General features: G+C 39.9%; 1 pseudogene; it reads right to left on the reverse strand.

Annotated features, from left to right (window-relative positions):
- Positions 1-3681: 3681 nt before the first annotated feature.
- Positions 3682-14855, reverse strand: part of LOC123618768 (inner nuclear membrane protein Man1-like) — a 64553-nt pseudogene continuing 53379 nt past the window's right edge.

Consider the following 14855-nt stretch of genomic DNA (forward strand, 5'->3'; position numbering starts at 1 on the left):
CATGCTGCTGGCTGACCACTTGCAGGAGGGGTGGAAGGCAGGGCAGGCCTCTTCTTCCTGCCAAACTCCATCCTTCCTCCCTTAGCTGGCTAATTATGGTTTCTGGCCCTGCCAGGATCAAAACTGCAGGGGGCGGTAGAGTTCCTAAGTGGCTGACACTCCTGGGAGCTGGTCTTGAGTGGACTGGACCTGGCAAGTGTTTTGAAGCTGACTCTCTCAGGGGCATTTCTGGGCCCCCACCTGCCCTCACCTGCAACTCCCCTGACCTAAGGGAATGTGGTGTTACTAACTTCCCCATTTAATCTATCTTTCCTATTAGCATACACTGTTATTGCCCTCATCTTATAAAAAAAGATGCGTTCACCCTCCAGCTGCGGCCCCATTTCTCTGCTCTCCAGCACACACTCCTCCTGTCTCTGCAAAGGAGCTGTTCCCTTTTGCTTCCTCTGATTCCTCTCATTTTCCATCCAAGTGTGTCCACTCACTGCAAATGCTCACGACAGGGTCACCCACCACCCACCAGGTGCTGACTCCACGGGGAGCTCTGTCCTCTCCTTGCACGGCCTGGCAGCCACACTTCCCACCGCTGCTCTCCCCGACTTCCTCAAGCCCTTTCTTCATGGGGCTTCCTGGGTCTCAGACTGCTCTGGTTTCCTCCCATGGCCCTGGCCAGTCTTCTCAGACCCAGCCCCTGAGTGCTGGCACACAGCACCCGAGGCTGTCTTCTGGCCTCTACTATTTTCTGCTGCCACCCACATCAGCCTTAGGGCTTTATGTATTATCTACAAGTCAGTAACTTCCAAACTGCTATTTCCAATCCAGACCTCCCTCCTGTATTCCAGACTCAAATACCCATTGCCTCTCAACGTCATCTCTTGGAAGTTTAATTGGACTTCTCCTGGGCCGGCCCTCCCCTGGGCCTGCCCTTTCCTGATCGTACCCTTCCCTGGACCTGCCCTCTCTTGGTCCAGCCCTCTCCTAGGCCTGCCATGACCTGGGTCTGACCTTACCTGGACATGCTCTCACTTGGGCTTGACCTCTCCTGTTCCTGCTCTCACCTGTCTTGCCCTCTCCTCTGCCTGCCTTCTCTTGGGCCTGCCTTCTAGTCCTGCCCTCTCAGCCTGCCCTCACCTAGTCCTGCCCTCTCCTGGACCTACCCTCACTTGGACCAGCCTTCTCCTGGGCCTGCCCCCACCTGTGCTTAGCCTCTCCTGTTCCTGCCCTAAGCTGGGCCTGCCCTCTCCTGGGCCTGTACTCTCCTGCACCTGCCCTCTCCTGGGGCTACACTCTCCTAGGCATACCCTCACCAGGGCCTCCCTGTTCTTTGTCTGCCCTCCCCTGGGCCTGCTGTCTCCTGGTCCTGCCAGCTTCTGGACCTTCCCTCACCTGGGCCAGCCCTCTGCTGGGCCTGACCTCTACTGGACCTGCCCTCTCCTGGCCTGCCCACATCTGGGCCTGCACGCTCTTGGGGCTGCCCTCTGCTGGGCTTGCCCTCTCCTGGGCCAGCCCTCTCCTGGGCCTGCACTCACCTGGGCCTGCCTTCTCCTGGTCTTGTCCTCTCTCCTGGGGAAGTATGCCAGAAAGAGAAAGAAAAATACCATGTGAGATCACTCATATGTGGAATCTTAAAAAAAAACCCAAAATATAAATACAAAACAGTAAGACTCAGACATAGAATACAAACTTGTGGTTGCCAAGGGGGTGGGGGGTAGGAAAGGACAGATTGGGAGTTCGAAATTTGTAGATACTGACAGGCATATGTAGAATAGATAAACAAGATTATACTGTATAGCACAGGGAAATACATACAATGTCTCATGGTAGCTCACAAGAAAAGAGAATGTGACAATGAATATATGTATGTTCATGTGTAAGTGAAAAATCGTGCTCTACACTGGAAATTGACACAACATTGTAAACTGACTATAAGTCAATAAAAAAAAATGTTAAAAAAAGTGCTCCATTCAGAGCTATGGTTACATGCTGATCTTTTAGGGACAGAGACTAGGTTGAAACCTAAATGTACAGACTGGGAGAGAAAGGGGTTTCAACTACTCTGACCACTTCCTGTTGAATGAAAAAGAGGCCAAGCCCTCCCATTTCAAAAGTGCCCAGTTGGTGAGAAGACCCACTGCAGGGCAGGAGAAGGGAAGGAACCTCCTTAACAAAGGCCCCAGATGAGAAAACGGCCCAGTGACACTCACTCAGCCCAGAGGGCCTTCAGCCTGAATGTGAACGTGGGGAACCCGGGCAGAAGTAGGCGTGAGCCCTTCCCTCACCTGCGCAAGGTGGAGGCAGCTTTCAGCAACCCCCCTCACCACCCACCTGTCCAGCCTTCCCCACTGAGTCACAAGAGAACTGGGTCGAAAGGATTTCAGCCTCATGTGTTTGGCCCTGGGCGGGGCTGGGATTCCCCTTCCATCTGAGTGGTGGGCAATGATGTCCCCAGAATAGGGTGTGTCTGGAATCAGCTGCTCCAAGTGCCCCGTGTGGGTGTTTCCTGGCACCACAATCTAGAGGGGAGGACCTGACAAATTCTGTCTGACGACCACCCAAATGCTTACCGAGTCTTTCATTAGTCAGTATTATAATGTTTATAGTAAAGGGCTGAGCCCAGACACAGCAGAAGCCAACCTCTGTGCTACCTCGTGAGATCTGCCCAGGCCACAGCACTGGATGTAATTTACTCTCATAAATTCCCTCTCCATTAAATTTGAGCTCACACTTGACCCTTAGCAACTTCAACAACCTCCCATTTAGGTTCCTGGGGAAGGTTCTCACATACAACATCCAGGGCTTATGATAGTGACCCCAAAGCATCCCAAATGTTAAGAGACATGTACACCTAAGATACACTTCTCGGGGAGAGATCTCTCTATTAAAACAGCTACTCCAGGCAGTGGATAAGAGCAGTGGTGTCTGAACACGTCCTGCCACACACAGGATGCAAGTCAACATTTGGACAGGCTCAAGTTGTGTTTATCTTTGTTCATGGTCCCTGCTTCTTTTTGTAAAGCCTTGTAAGTTTACTTGCCCACTGGTGTTCTGATACTCTTCCTACTCAAACTAGTAATTTCTGCTGTATGTATTTTTAATCTACTTAGAAAATGGAATAGTACTAAGATAGATTGACAATCTGTTAAGAGCCAATGAAGGCAAACTTTCAAGAAGGTTCCTAACAAAGATGTGTCTGTTACAATGAAAGCCCATATTGACAGGGTCTGTGAATGATTTGCATTTACTACTGGGGTTTTTTAACTCATATATAGCTAATTTGCATTTTCCCCAAATTCATTTTTGCTTACTAACCCTACAGTTGATACCCTTATGATTTAATTCATCAAAAGCAATCACTTAAGCATTGCACGTGGGCATGTTTGTGGCCTGCATTCCTACAGGCTGCCAAGCATGACACAAACATGAGGCTAAGTTCATCAGGAAATGAGTGTGCACGTGGCCCACGGCCACACCAACTCATCTACTGCCCTATGCCAGCAACCACAGCAGGAGGAGCCATAAAATCTATGAAATTCTCCCAGCTCTGAGCCGACAACAGTACTTACAGGTGCTGGGGGCCTCGTGCCAGCCAGGGGAGCGCACACACGTAGTGCTGCTGCACCAGCCAGGGGCGGGGTCCAGCCAACACCCCCGCTGTTCGGCAGATTGTACACTTGGACATTTCTGGCCAGTCTTCTCACCACTGAGAAAAGAAAAGGCAACACATATTTCTTATGCCTATTTACACATGGCAAACTATCACTTACCCCAAACTTCTGATCTGTAGTAGGAGAAATACTGACTTCCTCAAACTTTGAATTATCTACACACAAAAGCAGATGAAAACTCTCCAAATCCACATTTAGCCAAACTCAGCTAACTAGGGCCTTGGTCTCTATGGAAGCTAAGTTGTTGTCAATAAAAACAAGGGAGTAAAAGTAGTAATACTGGGTTGGCCACAAAAGGACAAGGGACAAGGGGCAAGAGTGAGAAACTGGAAAAGCAGCTTCAGTTTTCCAGCACAGGTCATGGAGAGAGAGACAAGAGGATTCTATCATCTCTGCCTCTAAATGAGAACTGACAACACGGGGGACGCCCATCTAATCCGGGCAGCTAGATTAGCTGGTTTCAATCATTCATTTCTTCTCATTCAACAGACACTGAATGTCTTCTGTGATTCAAAGAAAAGGCAAACATAGGGAGAAATCAAAGATACACTCAGGTCTCAATTAACTGCCCCAATAGGGACTTAGAAAGACATGCAAATTAAATCCATGTGTTATCTCCAAACTCCACTTTAGCAATAACATCATTTTTCTAGACCACTAATCTTTTGCCAAAAGAAGTCATCCATACTTGCTTTCTTTGAGCCATCAGCACGTATATTTTTAAGCCAAAAAAATATTTAAAGGTATGCACCAAAGCCTTTAAACAATACTACAAAGAATTGTAACACCACTATAAACTGGTTTCTCAACATGTTAATAGCAAATGAAAGCAGAGATTTTCAATGCCAAAAAGCACTTCATCAGCAGAGAAATGTGCTATCAAGTAACGCGACCAGCAGATTTCAACAACTGACACTGAAAGCCAGTGACAAAACACTGCTTTGTACAAATTTACTGAGCACAAAGCAAAGCTCATGAACTTTTGTCAGTGACAGAGAATACTGATAACTGTAAACACATTTAGAAATCCTGAAGTTATCACTTCAGAAGAATGTAATTTTTATTTCATACACTAAAATATTAACAATTGGTGGGGGTTGGAAGGTAAACTATGTCTAATTGTTACATTTTTATTCCATCATTATGTATTTCCCAAACTTTCTTTCTACTTTAAACTTTACGCTAAACTAAAAAGCAAAATGCATCATGAAAACACTAAGTTTGTCTGCCTTCTTACTTCCATGTCCTTCCAGTGTCTGGTGTACACCCTCCATCGCCCTCAGGATAAAGGGGAACCACTGTAACGGTGTCTGGGGCACCTGGCTGCAGATTCCTAAGAACGGTATCATTGGTATTCCCAGGAATTGACACCTAAAGATTTTAATAAACTGTAAAGCACTTGATTTGAAACCCTTGTACAAGAAATAATACTTTGAACAACCAAATACTCAAAATACTAACTGAAGACCAAGTCAAGAAGCAGGGTTCTGTACTATTGGGACCTAAGGATGTGCCCCCATACAAACTGTTCTAAGAGTTGATGAAGGCCTCTCTGCACATGGCCAGCTCCTTCTTGAAAAGCCCCTGTAATGATTTGATCCCTCAGCCCCAGTCCCCCAAAAGCCCCTATCACCCAGGAACTGAGGCCCCAACTGACTACCCTCCGTCAAGTTCTACAGAAGGAACATGAACTCCTTCAGCGCTACGGTACACTAGTTAACTCTTGATCTCCACTTTGCAATCTACAGCTGAAACTAACACACACTTTTCCCTACAGGAAATAGTGACCAGTTCCTCCAGACCACCTGCTGTGGGTGCATAGAAGAGCTTGTACTGGCGAGGACTTCGCTCTGTATGCTCCCAGCGAACATTCAAAGTGCTGGTGGAAGGGTCATACACCAAGGTTCCTCACGGTATTCAAAGGTTCTGAAATGCACAGAAAGCACACCACGCGTGACCCTAACAACTGAGCACGCACGAAGCCCAGGTTTACTGATGGGTCCCGGGAGCCCTAGAACACAGAATCCCTTTAGTAGGCACCCCACAAATACCTGCTGAAGTAGTGAATAAAGGAAAAAATGTCTGTGATCATCAGGTACATGTCTCATCCCTCCACAAGTTATCTTGGCCTCAGAGCATTCTGAGCCTCGGAACAGAGTTTGTTCACTTGTCTGTGTTATCCTAGAAGGTAATAAACACCTTTCTCCAAGACCAAAGACAGATAACTCCAGTAAGGATATTAAAAGCAATTTAGATCTTTGGGGGGAGGGTATAGCTCAGGGCTACAGTGTATGCTTAGTGTATGCATGAGGTCCTGGGTTCAATCCCCAGTACCTCCACTAAAAAATAAATAAAACATAATTACCCCCCACCCCCAAAAGAGACAAAAAAAAAAAAAAAAAAGAAAAAGAAAAAGCATTATTAACATGCATTTTAAAAGTTTAGCAAAACTGTGTCACCCCAGTTTTTCCAGTGGAAGATGTGATTCCATCCCCATGATGGTTACTAAAAGAGCCACAGGAGTCCAGGTTCACTTACTGGTCTTGCCTCTTCCTGTCATCCGACCTCCTTCCACATCACAACACAGGGAGGACAGGGTGATGGTGTAAGGAGTGTCAGGCTTCAGCATCTGCAGGACCACACTGTTCTGCTGTCTGCCTATCCTGGTCTGGAATAAAACAGGGATAAGTGTCAGCTTTGCTCTCTCTCCAGCTCACTCATCTGTTAGGAAAAGCTCTTTCTCTGTTTGAGGCCTTTGCCAAGATCTGGAAACGTCCCACTGTGAAAGTTTAAAATGTATCCTAGGGTATCATTTTAAATGTAAGCGAGGCCCCTTAAATCATAAAAAGGATTTTAAGCCTTAAACTACTGATCTTAAAAAGATATTTCAACTGTCAAGAGGCCAGCACTGTGAAATTCCATCCAAAAGCAAAATAATAATAATAAGTGGGACTACAATAGACTAAAAGAATGATGCACAACAAAAGATACAATCAACAAAATGAAAAGGCAGCCTATGGAATGGAAGGATATCTTTGCAAACCATCTATCAGATAAGGGATTAATAAAATAAATAAGGAACTCATACAATTCAAGAGCAAAATAAAAGCAATCTGATTTCAAAATTGGACAGAAGAACTCAGTAGATATTTTCCCCAAGAAGACGTACAAATGACTAACAGATAATTGGCATCACTAATCGTCAGGAAAATGCAAATCAAAACCACAGTGACATATCACCTCCACCTGTCAGAATGGCTATTATCAAAAAGACAAGAAATAAGCTGGGGCTGTGAATTTCACCACTTGCGAGAGCGGTATGTCAGAGAGTTTGGGTTAATTTAGTAGGTATCGATTTCCTTGACTGCGCCTTTGAAACTTGTTTCAGCTTCTTCTAGCCATGGCTTTATTGTTATTTTCCTTAATCCTCATTATTTCCTTTTCACTGACCTGACATACTGAATTAATGTAAATTAAATGTGTTTATGATGTAACTCCACTGTACACCTTACATTCATATTATATGAGTAGTAAAGGATGAAAGGATATATGCAATCTGTATGTATATGCTGTATTTGGGCATTTTCTTAAAAACTAATTAATAGCTAGCTTATTTATGATTATTAGTTTAATAAGCTTCTGTGTGGAAGAAAAAATTTAGATTTAAAGCTAACAACTAAATCATGGTTTTGGGTTAGGATCTAAATATACAGGTTTAAAGCTTGCTGCAAACTCTCAGAGATATATTTTGATAGACGTGTTACTCCATGATGGAAACAAGCAGGAACTAAATAATCAAATGTCATCAACAAAAATGACTGAAGAATCAAATGTTGGAGATATTTTTAGATGTTTTTGTTACTAGCTATTTTGAGTTCAATGAAAACAAAGAACAACAACAACAACAACAACAAAAAAGACAAGAAATAGCAAGTGTTGGTGAAAATGTGGAGAAAAGGGAACATTTGTGCACTGTTGGTGGGACTATAAACTGGTGCAACCACTATGGAAAACAGTATGGAGTTTCCTCAAAAAAAATTAAAGATACAATTACTAAATGATCCAGCAATCCCACTTGGGGATACAGATTAGAGGAAAATGAAATCAAGATCTTAAAAAGATATCACCACTCCTAGGGATATATATCAGTGAGAAGCTCTTGCACATGTGAACCATTACAATATGAACAGGATTGTAAAAGCAAGCAGTCATGCCAAATTAGAAAGTATTTAACAGGTAAAATGGAAAAATATGCTGTGGTAGAATCAAACAACAGAAATACTCTACAGTAATGCAGACAAACAAGCTAGAGCTACGGGCAACACTGGTGACTCTTACAGAAGGTTGAACAGAAGAAGTAAGGTATAACAAAGTAAATCTATGATTCCATAGGTCCTATTAATATGCAACTCAAAAATAAGCAAAACTAAATTGTATTGTTCAGAGGTATAAACATAGGAGATATGACCATAAGGCAAAGCAAATAAATGGTTACCATGAAATTCAACAATATGATTGCATACAAACTGGAGTAAGAGGTTTTGAACTTGAAAGAACATGCATATTCTTTCTGGGGACCTGCAATTTTCTATTTCATAACCATTGCATTCACGTTTGTGTTATAATACTTTGCTAAATTGTATATCTATGTTTCATTTACTTCTTTGCACATATACTGTGTTTCAAAATAAAAAGTTTAAAAATTGTGTATTACTTATCTGTTGTACAGAAATTGATCACAAAATTTAACAGTTTAAATGAGCAAATACTTATTATCTCACACCCTTCTGAAGGCAAGGCTTTAGGGAGTGTCTTAGGTGGGTGGCTTTGCTTTGGTGTCAAGTCATCGGCCAGGGCTGTGGTCATATGAAGGCTTGACTGGGGCTGAAAAATCCACTTCTATGAAAGTTTACACACGTCTGTTGGCTGGAGGCCTCAGCTCCTTTCCATGTAAGCCTTTTCATAGGGCTGCCACTTTATCACATACTATTCATTAAAAGGAAGTCATTAAAGCCCAGTCCATGCTGAAAGAGGAATTTACCTCCATCTCTTCAAAGGAATGGTATGAAAGTATCTGTGTAATTAAAATCACCATAAGTTTTATAGAAAGTCTACTATAAACAAATTCAATGTAGAGCAGCTATATTAGGGAAAGTATCTGCAACATCTATGAAAGCAAAATGCTTGAATCTATTATAAATGAGGAAATGAAATGAAACACAATGAAAAAGACAAGACATTCTCATGAGACTGTAAGAGGAAAAATACAAACATTGCTAGTGAAAAAGAAAATCTGAGTTTCCCGTTTTGGGGGGGAAGAAATACCACAATGTATTTTAGCATGAAGACTTCAGCCACTTAACATATGAATGATTTATTCTTAAAGGGGACCACCATGAATCAAATATTTATGGAGATCTTTACTTCACAATATTTGTAGAAGTAAAAAGCTGAAACCAATTAAACGACCAATAAACACAGAAAAGTTTGAATAAATTATGACACATCTGTGCTGTGGAAACATTTTTAAACATTCTACTGACAAAATACTGTACATACAGAAAAATGCAGTATTGCATGTCTAAAGCCCCCCAAAATATCACAATCTGGTCAGACTCATGAAGTCAGCATTCTAATCAAGAAAGAGAACAATACTGGGACCCCCAAAGCCCTCTCAACTTCCCTCTAGCCTGGACCTCTCAGGGTAGCCACCGTCCTGACATCTGAGAGCACAGATTAGTGTTGCTTTGTTTTGTACTTTGCACGCATGAAATCAGATCGTGTGTTATGTGGTATACTACACACAGCTGACCCTAGAATGCACTGTCTTGGACTGTGGGTCCACTTATATGTGGCTATATTTCAACAGTAAATAGTACAGGACTACATAGTCTGTGGCTGACTGAATCTACACAAGCAGAGTAACCATGGATACAGATGGCCAACTGTAAGTTACACACAGGTTAACCCCTGTGTTGTTCAAGGATCAACTGTAATTTTATTTTCCTTCATGTTGTCTTTGTCAGATTCATCCATATCACATGCAGTTATTGGTATCTGATTCTCATTGCTGCATAGTAGTTTAGTGTGTCTCAATTTGTTTACCCACACCACTGTTGACAGATATTTATAGTTTCCAGCTTGGGACTATTATGATTAATGCTATGAATATTCTAGTGCATGTCTTTCAGTAAGTATATGTGCATATTGGTGATAGATATAGACCTAGGAGTAGAATTGCTGGGTCATAGTGTATGCATGGGTTTGGCTTAAGTACACTCCGCCAAAGAACGTTCCAAAGTGGTTGGACCAATTTATGCTCCCATCAAGAGTGTATGAGGTTTGCTATTGCTCCACATTCATGCCAACACTTGCTTTTTCCATCTTTTAGATTTCAACTATCAGGTGTGTATCATGAAGTGGTTCTCATGTTTTAGCCTAGAAGTAAAATTGTTTTTTCTTCACATTTAGGTATGCAATCCATATGGAGTCTGTTTTCACGTATGGTATAAGTTAAGGGTCAAGTCACATTCTTTCTTTCATATAGATATTCAATTGACCCAGCACCATTTGTTGAAAAGGTTAGCCTTTACCATACTGTTTTGATGAGTGTAGCTTTGTAGCATAGTTTGAAGTCAGGGAGCATGATACCTCCAGCTTTGTTCTTCTTTATCAAGACTGTTTGGCTATTTAGGTCTTTTGTGTGGAAAAGTATACTGTGTTAATGTATTGGAAGAATTAATATTGTTGAAATGACCATACAATCAAAGGAAACCTGCAGACTCAATGCAACACCTATCAAAATACCAATGGCACTTTTCACAAAACTGCAACAAAACATTCTAAAATGTGTATGAAAACACAGAAGATACTGAAATAAGGGAAACCCCCAAATTCATTCTATGAGGCCAGCATTACCAAAACCAGATAGTCTTTACAAGAAAACTATAGACCACTATCTCTCATGAACACAAATGCAACAATCATCAACAAAATATTAGCAAATCAAAACCAACAATATATGAAAAGAATTATACACCAAGACTATGTGAGATTAATCCCATTTATGCAAGGTTGGTTAACATTTGGATATCCATTAGTGCAATCCATTACATCAGCAGCTAAAGAAGACAAAAAACCCATGATTATATCAGTGCATACAGAAAAAAATCTGACAAAGTTCAACATTCATTCTTGATAGAAAAACTCTCAGCAAGTTAGGAATAGAGGGGAACTCCCTCTCAACTTGATAAATAGCTACAGTGAACTGATCTTGATGAATAACAAAGGTACAACAATGGAGAAAAGATAATCTCTTCAACAAATGGCAGTGGAACAACCAGACATCCACATATTAAAAAACCTAAGAGTCTAGAGACAGACCTTATAACTTTCAAAAAAAAGTAACTTAAAATGGATGATAGACCTTAATGTAAAATGCAAAATTATAAAATTCCTAGGAGGTAACATAGAAAAAATTCTAGATGGTGCTCGGTATGGTGATGACATTTTAGATATAACACCAAAGGCACAGTCCTTGAAAGAAAGAATTGATAAGGTGCACTCATTACAACAACAACAACAACAACAACAACAACAACAACAACAACAACAACAACAAAGTTCTTCTCTGTGAAAGACACTGGCAAGAGAATGAGAAAACAAGCCACAAACTGAGAGAAAATATTTGCAAAAGATTTATTCAATAAAGGACTGTTATTCACAATATACAAAGAACTCTTAAAATTAAATAACAACCTGATTTAAAAATGGGCAATAGACCTGAACAGATACCTCACTGAAGAGGACAAACATGAGAAATTAGCATATGAAAAAATGCTCAACATTATATACCGTTAGAAAGTTGTAAACTAAAACAACAGTAAGATACCACTACGTACCTATCAGAATGGCCAGACATCTGTAACACTGAGAACACCAAATGCTGACAAGGATGTGGAACAACAAGAACTTTCACCCTTTGCTGGTGGGAAAGCAAACATGGAACAGTCACTTTGGGAGACAGCTGGACAGTTTCTTAACAAAACTAAACATGCTCCTACCACACGATCCAGCAATTGTACCCCACGGTATTTACCCAAAGGAATTAAAACTTGTGTACCTGCACATGGATACAAAAACCTGCACATGGAAGTTTATAGCAGCTTTATTCACAATTTCAAAAACTTGGAAGCAACCAACTTGTCCTTCATTTGGTGAATTAATAAGTAAACTGTGGTACATCCAGGCAATGTAACATTATTCAGCACTAAAAGGAAATGAGCTCTCAAGCCATGGAAAGACATGGAAGAAACTTAAATGCCTGTTACTAAATGGAAGAAGACAATCTGAAATGGCTGCATACTGTATGATTCCAATATATGAAATTCTAGATCAGGTACAGTTACGCAGACAGTAAAAAGATCAGTGATTTCCAGGGGTTCAGAAAGAGAGAGGAAGAAATAACTCTGTGGAGCACAGAGGATTTTTAGGGCTGTGTAACTAGTCCATATGGTAGTATAATAGTGATACATGTCACTATACATTTGTAAAACCCCACAGAGTGAACCCTAATGGACTTTTGGTGTAGTGTACCAATGATGTATCGATTTAGATTGATTATCCAATAACATACAAATGTACTCTCTGGTACAAGCGTTGGTAGTGGGGGAGGTTGTACATGTCTGGGAGCAAGGGGTAACTTCTGTATTTTCTGCTCAATTTTGCTATGAACAAAAAATAAACACAAAATAAACACAGCCTCTTAAGGAAATATTTTTAAATAAAAAATAGAAAAAAGGGACAATCCCCTACTCATTTTTGAGGACAGTATTAGCCTTAAAAGACTTTGTAAGAAAATTACAAATCAGTATCTTATGAAAATAGACATACAATTTTCTAGTAAAATTATAGCAAATTAAATCCAGAAATTTATAAAAGGAATACTACATCACAAACAAGTGGTGGGGGGCGGTTTCTCGTGATGCAAACCTAGTTAAAGAGACATCACTGATGTAACCCATTGTATTAACTGACTAAAGGATGATGCAGCAATTTTTTTCAGTAAAGGACAAAACAGCAAATATTTTAAGCTTTGTGGGTGACATACACTTTTTACAGAATATTATTCTTCTCTTTACAATCCGTTAAAAAAATGTAAAAAATGTGTTTTAGCTTGCTGCCTCTACACAAACAGCCAGTGGGCAGGATTCGATCTGTGGGTCACAGTATGCTGATCCCTGGACTAAGAAAAAATCAAAACCACATGATTATATCAGCTGATGGAGAAAAGAAACCTGAAACTTTCAAAATATATCCATCATTAAAAACTCTAGCCAATTAGGAATACAAGGGGACTTCCTTAATCTGATGAAGGGCATCTACAGAAAAAATCTACAGCTAACATCATACATAGTAGTAAAAGATTTAATGTTTTATCCCAGAATCAAGAACAAAGCAAGGATATAAAAGTTTTACCACTCCTACTCAACATCCTACATTGACTAGTCAGTACAATAAAGCAAGGGGGAAAAAAAGCATAGAAATTGGAAATGATGACATGATCATGAAAGTAGAAATCTCCAGAATCTATAAAAAGTTGGAATTAGTAAGTGAACTTAGCAAAGTTGTACAATAAAAGTTAATGTACAAAAATTAAATTGTAATGTATAGAATATTAATGAAAAATAAGAAGCCAACTCTTTTTTTAAATACCATTTACAATAGCTTCTTTTTTTAAAAAAGGAAATACCTTGATACAAATCTAAGAAATATATGCAGGTGCTGTATACTTAAAACTAAAAAAAGCTAACGAAAGAAAACAAAGGATGTCTGAAAGTCTAAATAAATGGAAAGACAGATCATGCTAATGGATTGAAAGACTCAATAGAGTTATAATATCAATTCTTTAATAAAACAAAAAAATCTATAGATTTAACCCAACTTCAATAAAAATCCCAGTATTACCTATTGTGTATATTGACACATTAATTTTAAACTCTATATAGAAAGTGATAAGAACTAGGATAGCAAAAATATTTTTGAAAAGAAGAAAATCTGATTTTAAGACTTACTATAAAGTGACAGTTATGACACTCAAGATAATATGGTACTGATGAAAGGAAAGACATACAGATCAATGGAAACAGACAGTTCATGAATCCACACAAATACAGGCTTTTCTACTGAGGTAAAACTACATAACATAAAATTCATCATTTTAACCATTTTTAAGAGTACAATTCTGTGCTATCTTTGGAACTAAGGTCTGTAGTAATTTCCTTACTTTCATTTTTGATTTTAGTAATTTGAGGCCTTTTTTTTTTTCTTTCTGATCACTCTAGCTAAGGTTTTGTCAATTTTGTTACCCTTTTAAATGATTTTGGTCCATCTATTTTCTCTCTTCTCTTTCTATTCTCTACCTCCACTATAATATTGACTATTTCCTTCCTTCTACTCATTTTGTGTTTAGTTTATTCTTCCTGATTAATTGACTTGAGGTATTTATTTTTAACATGGGCATTTAAAACTATACATTTCTCTGAGTATATACTTCATTGTATCACATAAGTTTGGGTACAGCATGTTTATGTTTTTTGTTTTCACCTGTTTTAAGGTATTTTCTAATTTCTCTTGATTTTTTGGGGGGGGTCCATTGGTTGTGTTGTTACTGTCGACATATTTGTGAATTTCCCAGTTTTTCTTCTGTTATGTCAGGGACACTTTCATGGGAATTTCTCTATTTCCTTGGGCAGAGGAAGGAATTCATGATTAGACCAGAAAAAAGCAGAACAAAGTGGAATGGATTCTGGCCACCTATTCACAGAGCTACTTGTCTTCAACATTAAATAAGTTTATACTTTATTTAAATGACTCTCTCCAGCAATGACAGTGACAACTACAGAGAAACTTAAGTATTTATCCTACAATAGGGGAGAGAGGAAAAGACCGAGTAGAGAGGTAATAATGTAGCAGAGAGAGGGGTGGGATAACAGAAGAGGATAAAAGATAAGGAAAAAAACTACAATCGTGTGGAAATTTGTATGACCAAGGTGATATTGAAGATAATTTGGCAAAAGAATGGTTATGCTAGGGGTTTTAAACACTGGCTGTGCATTTCACTCAACTTGGGGAATTGATCAAATAATTTCCAGGCCTTCACTCCAAACCACAGACCATGAAAAAAGGAAA

This window comes from Camelus bactrianus, chromosome 21 (genome assembly GCF_048773025.1).
Source record: "Camelus bactrianus isolate YW-2024 breed Bactrian camel chromosome 21, ASM4877302v1, whole genome shotgun sequence".
NCBI classification, from domain to species: Eukaryota; Metazoa; Chordata; class Mammalia; order Artiodactyla; family Camelidae; genus Camelus; species Camelus bactrianus.